The 16,254-nt window shown below is 38.5% G+C and overlaps 1 protein-coding gene and 1 pseudogene across 4 annotated transcripts in view; both read right to left on the minus strand.

Moving 5' to 3' along the window:
- Nucleotides 1–16,254, minus strand: part of UGGT2 (UDP-glucose glycoprotein glucosyltransferase 2) — a 233,570-nt gene that overhangs the window by 3,025 nt on the left and 214,291 nt on the right. The gene's annotated exons all lie outside the window — the stretch shown is intronic.
- On the minus strand, nucleotides 10,871–14,447 carry LOC116467510 (non-histone chromosomal protein HMG-14-like; annotated as a pseudogene).

Below are 16,254 nucleotides of genomic sequence, written 5' to 3' on the forward strand. Positions count from 1 at the left end.
GGATGCCAAGAATACTCAGTGGGAAAATAACAGTCTCCTTCATAAATGGAGTTGGGCATACTGGATATTTACACACAAAAGAATAAAGCTGGACTCCTATCTTACATGACATATGAAAATTAACTAAAAATGGATTAAAAACCTAAATATAAGACCTGAAATTATAAAACTACTGAGGAACACATAGAGAAAAATCTTCATGACACTGACATGGCAATGACTTCTTACATATGACACCAAAAATATAACAAAAGTAAAAATAGATAGATGGGATTATATTAAACCTAAAAACCTTTGTGTATCAAATGACACCATCAAGAGTGGAAAGGTAACCTAGCAAATCACAGAAAATATCTGCAAATCACATATCTGATAAGCCATTAATGTTCACAATATATAAAGAAACCCTGCAACTCAAAAACAAAAAATCAAATAACCTGATTAAAAAATGGGCAAAGAACTTGAATATACATTTCTTCAAAGATGATATACAAATAGTCAGCAAACATAAGAAAATATGCTCAATATCACTAATCATTAGAGAAATGCATAACAAAACCACAATGAAATTATTACCTCAGACCCATTAGTATGACTGCTATAAAAAAAAAAGCCAGAAAATAAGAAGTGTTGGTGAGGATATGGAGAAATTGGAACTCTTTTGCACTGTTGATAGGAGTGTAAAATAATGCAACTGCTATGAAAAATAGAGGTTCCTTAAATATTCATATGATTTGGCAATCCTATTTCTGGATATATATATCCAAAATAATGGAAAGCCGGGTCTCAAAGAGATATACACACACATGTCCACAGCTGCATTACTCACAGTAGCCAAAAGGTGAAAGCAAACCAAATGTCCATCGATGGATGAATGGGTAAACAAAATGTGGCAATATATATATATACAGTGGGATTTTATTCAGTCTTTTAAAAGGGAAGGAAATTCTGTCACATGTTACAACATGAATAAATCTTGGCAATATTATGCTGAGTGAAATCAGCCAGTCACAAAAAAAATACTATATTATCCCATTTATATAAAGTATCTACAGTAGTCAAATTCATAGAGTAGAATGATGTTTGCCAGGGGCTAGGGAGACAGGGGGAAGGGGAACTGCTAATGAGTACAGAGTTTCAGATTTGCAATACGAAAAACTTCTGGAGATCTATTTCAAAACAATGTGAATATACTTAACATTACTGAACTTAAAACAGTAAATCTTGTTACATGATTTTTTTAACCACAATGAAAAAACACATAAAAATGGTATAGGATTGAACCAAGAGGTATAAAAATCCAACTAGTTAGAATCCTGGACAGACAGAACAGAGATAAGGGGGAAAGAGATAGATTATTTAAAACAAAAAAAAAACAAAAACACAGTGGAAAAAAAAAAGTCCAAGGCTAAACAAAGACATGAGTCATTAAACACACAAGCAGACAAATTTATGGGATGCAATAAAAAAAGTGATCAGGGAAACTTATAGCTGTAAACACTAACATCAAAAAAGAAAAAAGATGTCAATTCAGCAACCCAACTTTGTAGCTTAAGGAACTGTAGCTGGTCAGGCAGGAATATGGGTAGCCTGGGCATCAGATTTATGGTTGATATCTGAAATGGGGCAGTCTTGCAGGCTGGGCCCTTAATCTGTGGGGTCTGAAGGTTAACTCCAGGAGTTAATGTCAGAGTTGAAATGAATTACTGGAGATCCAGTTGGTGTCCAGTGAATTGGAGAATTGGTGTTAGAAAAACATTATATATTTGTTGTCAGGAAGAAAGAACATCAGACGGCAGTACTACTCAAAGTGATCTACATATCTGATGCAATCCCTATCAAAACCCCAATGACACTTTTTGCAGAAATAGAAAAACCTAAAATTCATATGAAATCTTGAGGGACCTTAATAGCCAAAATAATTTTAAAAAGAAAAAAAATTGGACTCACTGATTTCAAAACTTACTACAAAGCTACAGTAATTAAAACACTATGGTACTGGAATAAAAAGAGACATATAGACTAAAGGAATAGAGAGCCCAGAAATAAATCCTTGCATATATGATCAAATGATTCTGACAAGGGTGTTCAGACCATTCAATGGGGAAATGACAGTCTCTCTAACAAATTGTGCTGGGACAACTAAATAGCCACATGCCAAAGAATGAAGTTGGACTCCTACTTTATACCATATTTAAAAATTAAAGATAGATTTAAAAATCTAAGTATAAGACCTACAACTACAGAGCTCTTAGAAGAAAACATACATGGAAATCTTTGTGAATTGGATTGGGCAATACAGTTGACCCCTGAATAACATGGGGGTTAGGGACACTAAACCCCTGCACAGTTGAAAATCCACATATAATTTTTGACTCTTTAAAAACTTTACTAACTGGTAGAGCCAAGATGGCCAAATAGGAACAGCTCTGGTCTACAGCTCCCAGCCTGAGTGACACAGAAGACGGGTGATTTCTGCATTTCTGTTTGAGGTACCGGGTTCATCTCACTAGGCAGTGCCAAACAGTGGGTGCAGGACAGTCGGTGAAGTGCACTGTGTGCGAGCCGAAGCAGGGTGAGGCACTGCCTCACTCGGGAAGCGCAAGGGGTCAGGGAGTTCCCTTTCCCAGTCAAAGAAAGTGGTAACAGACGGCACCTGGAAAATCAGGTCAGTCCCACCCTAATACTGCGCTTTTCCAATGGGCCTGGAAAATGGCACACCAGGAGATTGTGTCCCGCACCTGGCTCGGAGGGTCCTATGCCCATGGAGTCTCACTGATTGCTAGCACGGCAGTCTGAGATCAAACTGCAAGGTGGCAGAGAGGCTGGGGGAGGGGTGCCCGCCATTGCCCAGGCTTGCTTAGGTAAACAAAGCAGCCAGGAAGCTCGAACTGGGTGGAGCCCACCACAGCTCAAGGAGGCCTGCCTGCCTCTGTAGGCTCCACCTCTGGGGGCAGGGCACAGACAAACAAAAATTCAGCAGGAACCTCTGCAGACTTAAATGTCCCTGTCTGACTGACAGCTTTGAAGAGAGTAGTGGTTCTCCCAGCATGCAGCTGGAGATCTGAGAACGGACAGATTGCCTCCTAAAGTGGGTCCCTCACCCCCAAGCAGCCTAACTGGGAGGCACCTCCCAGTAGGGACAGACTGACACCTCACTCGGCCGGGTACTCCTCTGAGACAAAACTTCCAGAGGAACTATCAGACAGCTGAATTTGTGGTCTCACGAAAATCCGCTGTTCTGCAGCCACCGCTGCTGACACCCAGCCAAACAGGGTCTGGAGTGGACCTCTAGTAAACTCCAACAGACCTGCAGCTGAGGGTCCTGTCTGGTAGAAGGAAAACTAACAAACAGAAAGGACATCCACACCAAAAACCCATCTGTACATCACCATCATCAAAGACCAAACGTAGATAAAACCACAAAGATAGGGAAAAAACAGAGCAGAAAAACTGGAAACTCTAAAAAGCAGAGCACCTCTCCTCCTCCAAAGGAACACAGTTCCTCACCAGCAATGGAACAAAGCTGGACAGAGGATGACTTTGACGAGTTGAGAGAAGAAGGCTTCAGACGATCAAACTACTCCGAGCTACGGGAGGAAATTCAAAACAATAGCAAAGAAGTTAAACACTTTGAAAAAAAATTAGACGAATGGATAACTAGAATAACCAATGGAGAGAAGGGCTTAAAGGAGCTGATGGAGCTGAAAGCCAAGTATCGAGAACTACGCCAAGATTGCAGAAGCCTCGGTAGCAGATGCGATCAACTAGAAGACAGGGTATCGCTGATGGAAGATGAAATGAATGAAATGAAGTGAGAAGGGAAGTTTAGAGAAAAAAGAATAAAAAGAAACAAACAAAGCCTCCAAGAAATTTGGGACTATGTGAAAAGACCAAACCTATGTCTGACTGGTGTACCTGAAAATGATGGGGAGAATGGAACCAAGTTGGAAAACACTCTGCAAGATATTATCCAGGAGAACTTCCCCAATCTAGCAAGGCAGGCCAACATTCAGATTCAGGAAATACAGAGAACGCCACAAAAAAACTCCTCGAGAAGGGCAACTCCAAGACGCATAATTGTCAGATTCACCAAAGTTGAAATGAAGGAAAAAATGTTAAGGGCAGCCAGAGAGAAAGGTCGGGTTACCCACAAAGGGAAGCCCATCAGACTAACAGCTGATCTCTCGGAAGAAACTCTACAAGCCAGAAGAGAGTGGGGGCCAATATTCAACATTCTTTAAGAAAAGAGTTTTCAACACAGAATTTCATATCCAGCCAAACAAAGCTTCATAAATCAAGGAGAAATAAAATACTTTACAAACAAGCAAAGGCTGAGTGATTTTGTCACCACCAGGCCTGCCCTAAAAGAGCTCCTGAAGGAAGCACTAAACATGGAAAGGAACAACCGGTAACAGCCACTGCAAAAACATGCCAAATTGTAAAGACCATCGAGGCTAGGAAGAAACTGCATCAACTAACGAGCAAAATAACCAACTAACATCATAATGACAGGATCAGATTCACACATAACAATATTAACTTTAAATGTAAATGGGCTAAATGCTCCAATTAAAAGACACAGACTGGCAAACTGGATAAGGAGTCAGGACCCATCAGTGTGCTGTATTCAGGAAACCCATCTCACATGCAGAGACACACATAGGCTCAAAATAAAGGGACGGAGGAAGATCTATCAAGCAAATTGAAAACAAAAAAAGGCAGAGGTTGCAATCCTAGTCTCTGATAAAATAGACTTTAAACCAACAAAGATCAAAAGAGACAAAGAAGGCCATTACATAATGGTAAAGGGATCAATTCAACAAGAAGAGCTAACTATCCTAAATATATAGGTAACCAACACAGGAACACCCAGATTCATAAAGCAAGTCCTGAGTGACCTACAAAGGGACTTAAACTCCCACACAATAATAATGGGAGATTTTAACACCACACTGTCAACATTAGACAGATCATCTAGACAGAAAGTAAACAAGGATATCCAGGAATTGAACTCAGCTCTGCACAAAGTGGACCTAATAGACATTTATAGAACTCTCCACCCCAAATCAACAGAATATACATTTTTTTCAGCACCACACCACACCTATTCCAAAATTGACCACATAGTTGGAAGTAAAGCTCTCCTCAGCAAATGTAAAAGAACAGAAATTATAACAAACTGTCTCTCAGACCACAGTGCAATCAAACTAGAACTCAGGATTAAGAAACTCACTCAAAACCACACAACTACATGGAAACTGAACAACCTGCTCCTGAATGACTGTTGAGTACATAATGAAATGAAGGCAGAAATAAAGATGTTCTTTGAAACCAACGAGAACAAACACACAACATTCCAGAATCTCTGGGACACATTCAAAGCAGTGTGTAGAGGGAAATTTATAGCACTAAATGCCCACAAGAGAAAGCAGGAAAGATCCAAAATCGACACCCTAACATCACAATTAAAAGAACTAGAAAAGCAAGAGCAAACACATTCAAAAACTAGCAGAAGCCTGGAAATAACTAAAATCAGAGCAGAACTGAAGGAAATAGAGACACAAAAAACCCTTCAAAAAATTCATGAATCCAGGAGCTGGTTTTTTGAAAAGATCAACAAAATTGATAGACTGCTAGCAAGACTAATAAAGAAGAAAAGAGAGAAGAATCAAATAGATGCAATAAAAAATGAAAAAGGGGATATCACCACCAATCCCACAGAAATACAATCTATCATCAGAGAATACTACAAACACCTCTATGCAAATAAACTAGAAAATCTAGAAGAAATGGATAAATTCCTCGACAAACACACCCTCCCAAGACTAAACCAGGAAGAAGTTGAATCTCTGAATAGACCAATAACAGGTTCTGAAATTGTGGCAATAATCAATAGCTTACCAACCAAAAAGAGTCCAGGACCTGATGGATTCACAGCCAAATTCTACCAGAGGTACAAGGAGGAACTGCTACCATTCCTTCTGAAACTATTCCAATCGATAGAAAAACAGGGAATCCTCCCTAACACATTTTATGAAGCCAGCATCATCCTGATACCAAAGCCTGGCAGAGACATAACCAAAAAAGAGAATTTCAGACCAATATCCTTGATGAACATTGATGCAAAAATCCTCAATAAAATACTGGCAAATCGAATCCAGCAGCACATCAAAAAGCTTATCCACCATGATCAAGTGGGCTTCATCCCTGGGATGCAAGGCTGGTTCAACATACGCAAATCAATAAATGTAATCCAGCATATAAACAGAACCAAAGACAAAAACCACATGATTATCTCAATAGATGCAGAAAAGGCCTTTGACAAAATTCAACAACCCTTCATGCTAAAAACTCTCAATAAATTAGGTATTGATGGGACATATCTCAAAATAATAAGAGCTATCTATGACAAACCCACAGCCAATATCATACTGAATGGGCAAAAACTGGAAGCATTCCCTTTGAAAACTAGCACAAGACAGCGATGCCCTCTCTCACCACTCCTATTCAACATAGTGCTGGAAGTTCTGGCCAGAGCAATCAGGCAGGAGAAGGAAATAAAGGGTATTCAATTAGGAAAAGAGGAAGTCAAATTGTCCCTGTTTGCAGATGACATGATTGTATATCTAGAAAACCCCATCGTCTCAGCCCAAAATCTTCTTAAGCTGATTAGCAACTTGAGCAAAGTCTTAGGATACAAAATCAATGTACAAAAATCACAAGCATTCTTGTACACCAATCACAGACAAACAGAGAGCCAAATCATGAGTGAACTCCCATTCACAATTGCTTCAAAGAGAATAAAATACCTAGGAATCCAACTTACAAGGGATGTGAAGGACCTCTTCAAGGAGAACTACAAACCACTGCTCAATGAAATAAAAGAGGATACAAACAAATGGAAGAACATTCCATGCTCATGGGTTGGAAGAATCAATATCGTGAAAATGGCCATACTGCCCAAGGTAATTTATAGATTCAATGCCATTCCCATCAAGCTACCAATGACTTTCTTCACAGAATTGGAAAAAAGCTACTTTAAAGTTCATATGGAACCAAAAAAGAGCCTGCATCACCAAGTCAATCCAATCCAATCACGCTACCTGACTTCAAACTATACTACAAGGCTACAGTAACCAAAACAGCATGGTACTGGTACCACAACAGAGACATAGATCAATGGAACAGAACAGAGCCCTCAGAAATGATGCCGCATGTCTACAACTATCTGATCTTTGACAAACCTGACAAAAACAAGAAATGGGGAAAGGATTCCCTATTTAATAAATGGTGCTGGGAAAACTGGCTAGCCATATGTAGAAAGCTGAAACTGGATCCCTTCCTTACACCTTATACAAACATTAATTCAAGATGGATTAAAGACTTAAATGTTAGACCTAAAACCATAAAAACTGTAGAAGAAAACCTAGGCAATACCATTCAGGACATAGGCGTGGGCAAGGACTTCATGTCTAAAACACCAAAAGCAATGGCAACAAAAGCCAAAATTGACAAATGGGATCTAATTAAACTAAAGAGCTTCTGCACAGCAAAAGAAACTACCATCAGAGTGAATAGGCAACCTACAGAATGGGAGAAAATTTTTGCAACCTACTCATCTGACAAAGGGCTAATATCCAGAATCTACAATGAACTCAAACAAATTTACAAGAAAAAAACAAACAACCCCATCGAAAAGTGGGCGAAGGACATGAACAGACACTTCTCAAAAGAAGACATTTATGCAGCCAAAAAACACATGAAAAAATGCTCATCATCACTGGCCATCAGAGAAATGCAAATCAAAACTACAATGAGATACCATCTCACACCAGTTAGAATGGCCATCATTAAAAAGTCAAGAAACAACAGGTGCTGGAGAGGATGTGGAGAAATAGGAACACTTTTACACTGTTGGTGGGACTGTAAACTAGTTCAACCATTGTGGAAGTCAGTGTGGCGATTCCTCAGGGATCTAGAACTAGAAATACCATTTGACCCAGCCATCCCATTACTGGGTATATACCCAAAGGACCTTAAATCATGCTGCTATAAAGACACATGTACACATATGTTTATTGCGGCACTATTCACAATAGCAAAGAGTTGGAACCAACCCAAATGTCCAACAACGATAGCCTAGATTAAGAAAATGTGGCACATATACACCATGGAATACTATGCAGCCATAAAAAATGATGAGTTCGTGTCCTTTGTAGGGACATGGATGAAACTGGAAAACATCATTCTCAGTAAACTATCGCAAGGACAAAAAACCAAACACCGCATGTTCTCACTCATAGGTGGGAATTGAACAATGAGAACTCATGGACACAGGAAGGGGAACATCACATTCCGGGGACTGTTGTGGGGTGGGGGGAGGGGGGAGGGACAGCATTAGGAGATATACCTAATGCTAAATGACGAGTTAATGGGTGCAGCAAAACAACATGGCACATGGATACATATGTAACAAACCTGCACATTGTGCACATGTACCCTAAAACCTAAAGTATAATAATAATAAATAAATAAATAAAAAATAAAAAAATAAAAAAAATAAAAACTTTACTAATAGCCTACTGTTGACTGGAAGCCTTGGAGATAACATAAACAGTTAACATATTTTGTGTATGTATTATATACTGTATTCTTACAATAAAGGAAGCTAGAGAAAATGTTAAGAAAATCATAAGAGAAAATATACCTTACTATTCATTAAGTGGAAGTGGGTCATCAGAAAGGTCTTCATCCTCATTGTCTTCACGTTCCATAGGCTAAGGAAGAGGAGTTGTTCGTTTGGTCTTGCTGTCTCAGGTGGCAGAAGTGGAAGAGGTGGAGGAGGTAGAAGGGGAGGCAGGAGAGGCAGGCACACTCAGTGTAACTTCACAGAAATACCTTGTAATTTCTGTCTGATTTTTTTTTGTTATTTCTCTAAAAATGTTTCTATATGGTACCAATCCTTCTTCTGCTGTTTGCTTTAGTTTCAGTCTCCATATCATAGAGGGATCCATGTCATAAAAAGCAAAAGCAGTCTTTAATAATTGGAACTCTTCTGCCAATTGTCTAATGTCAATTTGTTTTCCGGCACTGCTTCTATGTCTTCTTCCTCATTGTCTGGCACTGGTTCAGAAGCACTCATCTCCATCAAGTGATCTGTTAATTCTTCTGGTGTGGTATCTTCTAGCTCTTTAATTTCTTCAGGAAATCCGTATCTTGAAACCCTGAGCCCTCACCTTTTTTTTTTTTTTTTTTTTTTTTTTTCCTTTTTTCAATTTTTTTTTTTTTTTTTTTTTTTTTTTTTTTTTTTTATTTTTTTTACCACTCCACCACCACCATTTTTCTTTTTTTTTTTTTTTTTTTTTTTTTGCCATATTCACAATCTCTTTCATGATTTCCTTGGTTAGCTTTGTCGTAAATCCTGTGAAGTCATGCACAACATCTGGACAGTTTTCTCCAGCAGGAATTTATTGCTTGGGGCTTGAACTTTCATGGCTTTTTCTATAACAATGATGGTATTATCAATATTATCATAATTCCAGACTTTCATGTTCTATCAGGGTTCTCTTCCACCGCACTGCCAATCTTTTCCAAAGGGTACTTTGTGTAACAAGGCTTAAAGTTCCTTATGATACCCTGATCTAGAGGCTGAATTAGAGATGTTGAGTTTGCAGGCCGATAGACAACTTCAGTGTTGAACTCATGGAGTTCTGGGTGGCCAGAGAGCACTGCCCAATATCAAAAGAACTTTAAAAGGCAGTCCCTTACAGGCAACATACTTCCTGACCTCAGGGACAAAAGCATTGATGGAACCAATGCAGAGAAAGGGTTCTTGTTGCCCAGACATTCTGTTGTACAGCCAAAAGACTGGCAGCTGGTATTTATCTTTATCTTCAAGGCTTGGGGGTTAGCAGCTTTATAGATAAGAATATTACTGATCTTAAGACCAACTGCATTTGTATAAAATAACAGAGATAGCCTCTCTTCCTGCTTCAAATCCTGGTTTTCATTTCTCTTCCTTACTAACAAATGTCCTTTGTGGCATTTTTTTTCTACGATCAGGGAAATTTCACCTTCATTAAAAACCTGTTGAGGCAGATATCCTTTCTCCTCAGTGATTTTCTTTTTTTTTCTTTCATAATTGAGATTTTATTGGTTGGGTCGAGGATCAGCACACAGACATTTCAATTTGTACACAATTCTTAACATATGTACCAAAAATCTAAAAAGCCATGTATTGCAAATTCTTTGTAAAATTACTCTAGTGACTTTCCAGCTTAATATCTGGAGGCAAAATTTCCTTAAGAGGCTATCACATACCAATATCTTCACATTGATAAGCTGTTAAATACGTCCTACCAATTCATAACTGAATAGCATATACACTACATACTCAAATTTTCATTCACAGCACATTCACAAAGTTATTGGAAAAACAGGACTATCACAAGTAAATATGTTACAGAGTGCATACAATTCAGACAGGGAAATCCATGAATATGGAATGGTTTTCTTTAGGAAACAATTCTACTAAAAAACAACATGGGAACAGAAGTAATTTAAGATGTTTAAGACATTCAGTACAGGACTGTGACTCCATATTGCTGTTTAGTATGCTTTGTATTATAGGATATAAAAACTAACCCCCCATCTATGGAATGTTAACCTGACACCTAAGATAGTCAAAGCCTCCTATAATTCAATATCTCACACTATTTTCTGGTTGTACCAAAAAATAAACTGGTGAATGATTTACCTCTTTTTTAAAAAAGCATTTACACTTAAAAAATGGGATGAGGTGGGATTCCTTCCTTCTTCAAAATGTTTCTAGAGCTACTAAAAAACTTGCATTTACAAAATAGTTGATAAAAATATTCCTCTGAATTGTACAAGAAGGGAGACAGGAACCACTGATAAGACATGGTATAGGATATTAATCAGACTTGGCTTCTTTCTCTCTAGCTTCACTGGAGGCTGAACTCTCCTCGGTTTTTGTTTCTCCATTTTCTGTAGGCAAATCTTCTTTACTTTCTTGGTTACTCACTTCAGCCCGTTTTCCCTTTCCTCCTCCTTTCCCTTTTGTCTGCACGTTCTGTCTGGAGATTTATCCTTTTCTGCTGCCTTTTCTGGCTTAGTTTCCACTTTTGCAGGGGCAGGTTTAGCTGACAAGTGTGCAGATCTCCTCTCTTGAGCTACTCCTTTGCTGTCCCTTCGGTGGAGCTGACCTTCCTCTTGGCATCCTAGCAGCAGAGAGGGTGTGTGCCAAGTGCCTGCAGGCTGCAGCACACTGAGACCCTTAGCGAAGCTGGGCTGCCTGGCTGCTGCGGCTCCTCCCATCACCCGAGCTGCTCAGGTGATTTTCTTAATGGCATCTGGGAACTTGTCTGCTGCCTCTTGGTTGGCAGAAGCTGCTTCTCCTATTATCTTGACTTTTAAAAAACCAAACCTCATTCTAAAATTATCAAACCATCCTTTGCTGGCATTAAATTCTCCAGTTTTAGATCCTGCACCTTACTTTTGCTTAAAGTTGTCACATAATGACTTTTCTTTTTCTTGAATTATATTAGTCTACAGGTGAGCCTTTCTTATAGTAATCCTGCACCCACATAAAAGCTGCATTTTTAATATGAGATAAATAGGTATTTTGCAAGAAGTATAAAGTTTTGGTGCCTGCTGACATAGCTGCAGTGACAACTTCACAAAATTTTCATTTCTTTTTTCAATGGTCCTTACACTGGATACATTTATCTTGAAATGCATAACCACATGTGACGACCTCAATCTGCTGTACATATCAAGCAATTTGACTTTTTTTTGTAATATCATGGCTTTTTTCTCTGCTTCTTGGGAGCACTTCCAGCATCACCAGTGATAATCCATGACTTCATTTGGGTCCCATGGTATTATTCAAATTTTATGGTATTGCACTAAACACAGTATGAACTGCTCATGTGGAGATGATTAGTGTTTTAAGCAGATACACCACTTGAGCTCACTGCAACAGCAGCTGGAGGTGGCTACGACATTATTACAGTAGCATAGTATGTACTACAGTTAATTTTATGTTTGTTTATATTTCTCAACTGCCTATGATGCCATGTATGGTCTGTATTTGTGTGCATACATTTATCAATTTTAACTTTTAATAATAGACTTGTGGATATTTTATACAGTAAATAGTAAAACAGACTAGTATCTACATATGTTTTATGCATTCATGACATACCTAGCTTTTTAGTCTTTTCAATATTTCTAGGCTACATGGTTCTTCTGCAAGTTTTTTCAAATTGTTGCAAATATCCAAAAAATTTTCCAATATGTTTGTTGAAAAAAATCTACAGATAGGTGAACCTGTGCTGTTCAAACCTGTGTTGCTAAAGGGTCAAATGTAGTTTCTTAGCTATAGTACCAAAAACACAAGCAAGGAAAGACAAAAAAACCTGAGTATCAAAAATATCAACATTTGTACCGCAAAGGACATCATCAAGAAAATGAAAAGACAACCAAAAATGGGAAAACATTTTATAAATCACACCTGGTAAGGTACTTGTATCTAAAATATATAAAGAACTCTTACAAATACACAACAAAAAGAAAACACAATTCAAAAATAGGCAAAGGATCTCAATAGATATTTCTCTAAAAAAGATATACAGACTGCCAATAAGCATACAATAAGATGGTGAACATCATTTGCCATCAGGGAAATACAAATCAAAACTACAGTGAGATACTACTTCTCAGCCACTATGATATTTTTAATCAAAAAGACATAATAAGTATTGACAAGGATGTAGGGAGATTAGAATCCTCATATACCTCTGGTGGAAATGCAAAATACAGCCAGTGGTTTTGGAAAATAGTCTGACAGGTCCTCAAGTGGTTAAACATAGAGTTACCATATGACCCAGTGATTTCACTAAGTATAAACCCAAGGAAAATGAAAACAATATCCACTTAAAGCTTGTATATAAATATTCATAGGAATATATTTTAACAGCATAATGCTAAGTGAAATAAGCCAGTTACAAATTATGACATTGGACAATCCTACCCATGTGAATGAAATCTCTAGGCAAATCTGTGGAGACAGAAGTAGATTCGTAGTACTTTATAGATCAGTTGTTCAGGGTCAGGGAGATAGGGAAATTAGGGGGTGAGCTAAAGAGGACAGGATTTCTTTATGGGGTAGTGAATATGTTCTAATTTTGATTGCTGTGATGGATGCACAACTCTGTGAATATACTAAAAGCCATTGAACTATACACTTTGAATTAGTGAATTGTAAAGTATGTGAATTATATAATAAAGCTGTAGATAATTGTTTAAAATGCAAATAGAAACAATGTAATATGGGATTAATAATATATAATAGTAAAATATAACAATAGCATAAGAGAAAAGAGGAAAAAACAGAAGTATAAGGTTGCAAGGTTCCTACACGATATATGAAACAAAGTAATATAATTTAAGGTTGACTATAGTGTGTTAGAGACATATATTCTAAACTGTAGAGAAACTTCATTAAAAAATAAAGGAAGTATGGCTAATAAAATAATACTGGAGATAAAATAGAATTTGAAGAAAAAAACCCAAAACAAGGCAGAAAAAGAAGGAAAAAAGGCATAAGGAGCACAGATCAAACAGAAAAATAGGAAATGGCTTCTTTAAATCCAATCATATCCATAATTACAATAAATGTAATGCTTTAAATGAAAGGTTAGCAAACTTTTACTGTAAAAAGACAGATAATAAATATTTTTAATTGTGGACTGTATAATCTCCACCAAAACTATGCAACTGCCACTGCAGCACAAAACAGCCACAGATAATACATGAATGAATGAGCAAATCTATGTTCCAATGAAATTTTAGAAACACTAGAAATTTGGATATAATTTTCATGTACCACGAGTTATTACTCTTTTGATTTTTTCCAACCATTTAAAAATGTAAAAATTCTTAGGGGCTGTATAAAAGCAGATTTACCCACAGAGCACCCTTGTATAAATTGGCCCACCCTTGTATAAATACTACACTGACAAGCAGTATTTAAGATTGGATAAAAAGACCCAACTATATGCTCTCTGCAAGAAACCCACCCTCATATACTAACAGATAGATTTTAAGTAAAAGGATAAAAAATACACTATGCAAACATTAAAAACACAAAAGCTTGAGGGTCTATATAGACATCAGATAATGCAGTCTCCAGAATGAGAGATTACCAGCTAATTACACAGTTTGAATTTTCGTCCCCATCTATATCTCATATTGAATTGAGTTGTAATTCCCAATGCTGGAGGTGGGGGCTTGATGGGAGGTAGTTTGGGTCTTGGTGGCAGTCCTTCATGGCTTGGTGCTGTCTTTGCGATAGTGAGTTCTCATAAGATCTGGTTGTTTAAAAGTGTGTGGTACACTATACCCACCTTACTCTCTCTCATCTTGCTCCTGCTTTCACCATGTGATATGCCTGCTCCCACTTCACCTTCGCTACCAGTAAAAGCCCCCTGAAGCCTCCCCCATTTATGGGGTAGTGAAAATGTTCTAAAGTTGATTGCTGTGATGGATGCACAACTCTCTGAATATACTAAAAGTGATTGAACTATACATTTTGATTGGTGAATTGTATAGTATGTGAATTTATCTCCCCAGAACCCAAGTGATGTTGGCACCATGCTTGTACAGGCTGAGAACCATGAACCAATTAAATCTCTTTATAAATCACCCAGTCTCGGTATTTTTTTATGGCAGTGCAAGAATGGCCTAATACAGAAAACTGGTACCAAGGAGTGGGACACTGCTATGAAGATACCTGAAAATGTGGACACAACTTTGGAACTGGGTAATAGCAGAGGCTGGAAGAGTTTGGAGGGCTCAAAAGAAAATAGGAAGATAAAGGAAAGTTTGGAACATCTCAGAGATTGGTTAATGGTTGTGACCAAAATGCTCATAGTGATATGGACAGTGAAGTGAGGTCTCAGATGGAAATGAGGAAATGACTGGGAACTGGAGCAAAGTCACACATATTATGCTTTAGCAAAGAACTTGGCTGCATTCTGTTTGTGCCCTAGGGATCTGTGGAAGTTTGACTTCAAAGTGATGATTTAGGGTATCTGGTAGAAGAAATTTCTAAGCAGTAAAGTATTTAATATGTGGCCTGGCCGTTTCTAGCAAGCTATGCTCAGATGTGGGAGCAAATAAATGATTTAAAGTTGGAACTTTTAAAAGGGAAGCAGGGTATAAAAGTGGAAAATTTGCAGCCTGGCCATGTAGAAAATAAAAGCTTGTTTTCAAAGGACGAATCCAAGCAGGCTGTGGAGCAACCACTTGCTAGAGATATTTGCATAAACAAAAGGGAGCCAAGAGCTAACATCCAAGACAATGAGAAAAAGTCCTCAAAGGCATTTCAGAGACCTTTACAGCAGCCCTTCCCATTACAGGCCCAGAGACCTAGAAGGGAAGAATGGTTTCATGGGCCAGGCCCAGGGCCCTGCTGCCCTGCACAGCCTCAAGACACTGTTATTCTCATTCTGACCACTCTAGCTCCAGCATCGGCTAAAGGATCCCCATATATATCTCAGGCTGCTACTTCAGAGGGTGCAAGCCATGATCCTTAGTGGCTGTCATGTGATGTTAAGCCTGTAGGCATGCAGAGCGCAAGAGTGAATGAGGCTTGGCAGCCACCGCCTAGATTTCAGAGAATGTATTTAAAAAGTCTAGGTATCTAGGCAGAAGCCTGCTGCAAGGGTAGAGCCTTAGAGAGAACCTCTACTAGGGAAGTATGGAGTGAAAAAGTGGGATTGTACCCCCCCACAGAGAGTCCCCACTGGGGGACTGCCTACTAGAGCTATGAGAAGAGGGCCACTGTCCTCCAGAGCCCAAAACAGTAGATCCACTGGCAGCTTGCACCTTCAGTGTGGAAAAGCTATAGGCACTCAACTCTAGCCTGTGACAGTAGCCCCGGGAGTTGAACACTGCAAGGCCACAGGGGTGGAACTGCTCAAGGCTTTGGGAGCCCACCCCTTATATCAGTGAACCTGGATGTGGGACATGGAGTCAAAGGAGATTATTTTGCAGCTTTATGATTTAATGACTGCCCTGCTGGGTTTTGGACCTGTGTGGGCCTGTAGCCCCTTTCTTTTGGCCAATTTTTTCCTTTTGGAAGAGGAATGTTTACCCAAAGCTTACATCTCCTTTGTATCTTGGAAGTAACTAACTTGTTTTTCATTTTACAGGCTCATAGGTGGA

Source organism: Hylobates moloch, unplaced genomic scaffold (genome assembly GCF_009828535.3).
Source record: "Hylobates moloch isolate HMO894 unplaced genomic scaffold, HMol_V3 SCAFFOLD_4, whole genome shotgun sequence".
Classification (NCBI taxonomy): Eukaryota; Metazoa; Chordata; class Mammalia; order Primates; family Hylobatidae; genus Hylobates; species Hylobates moloch.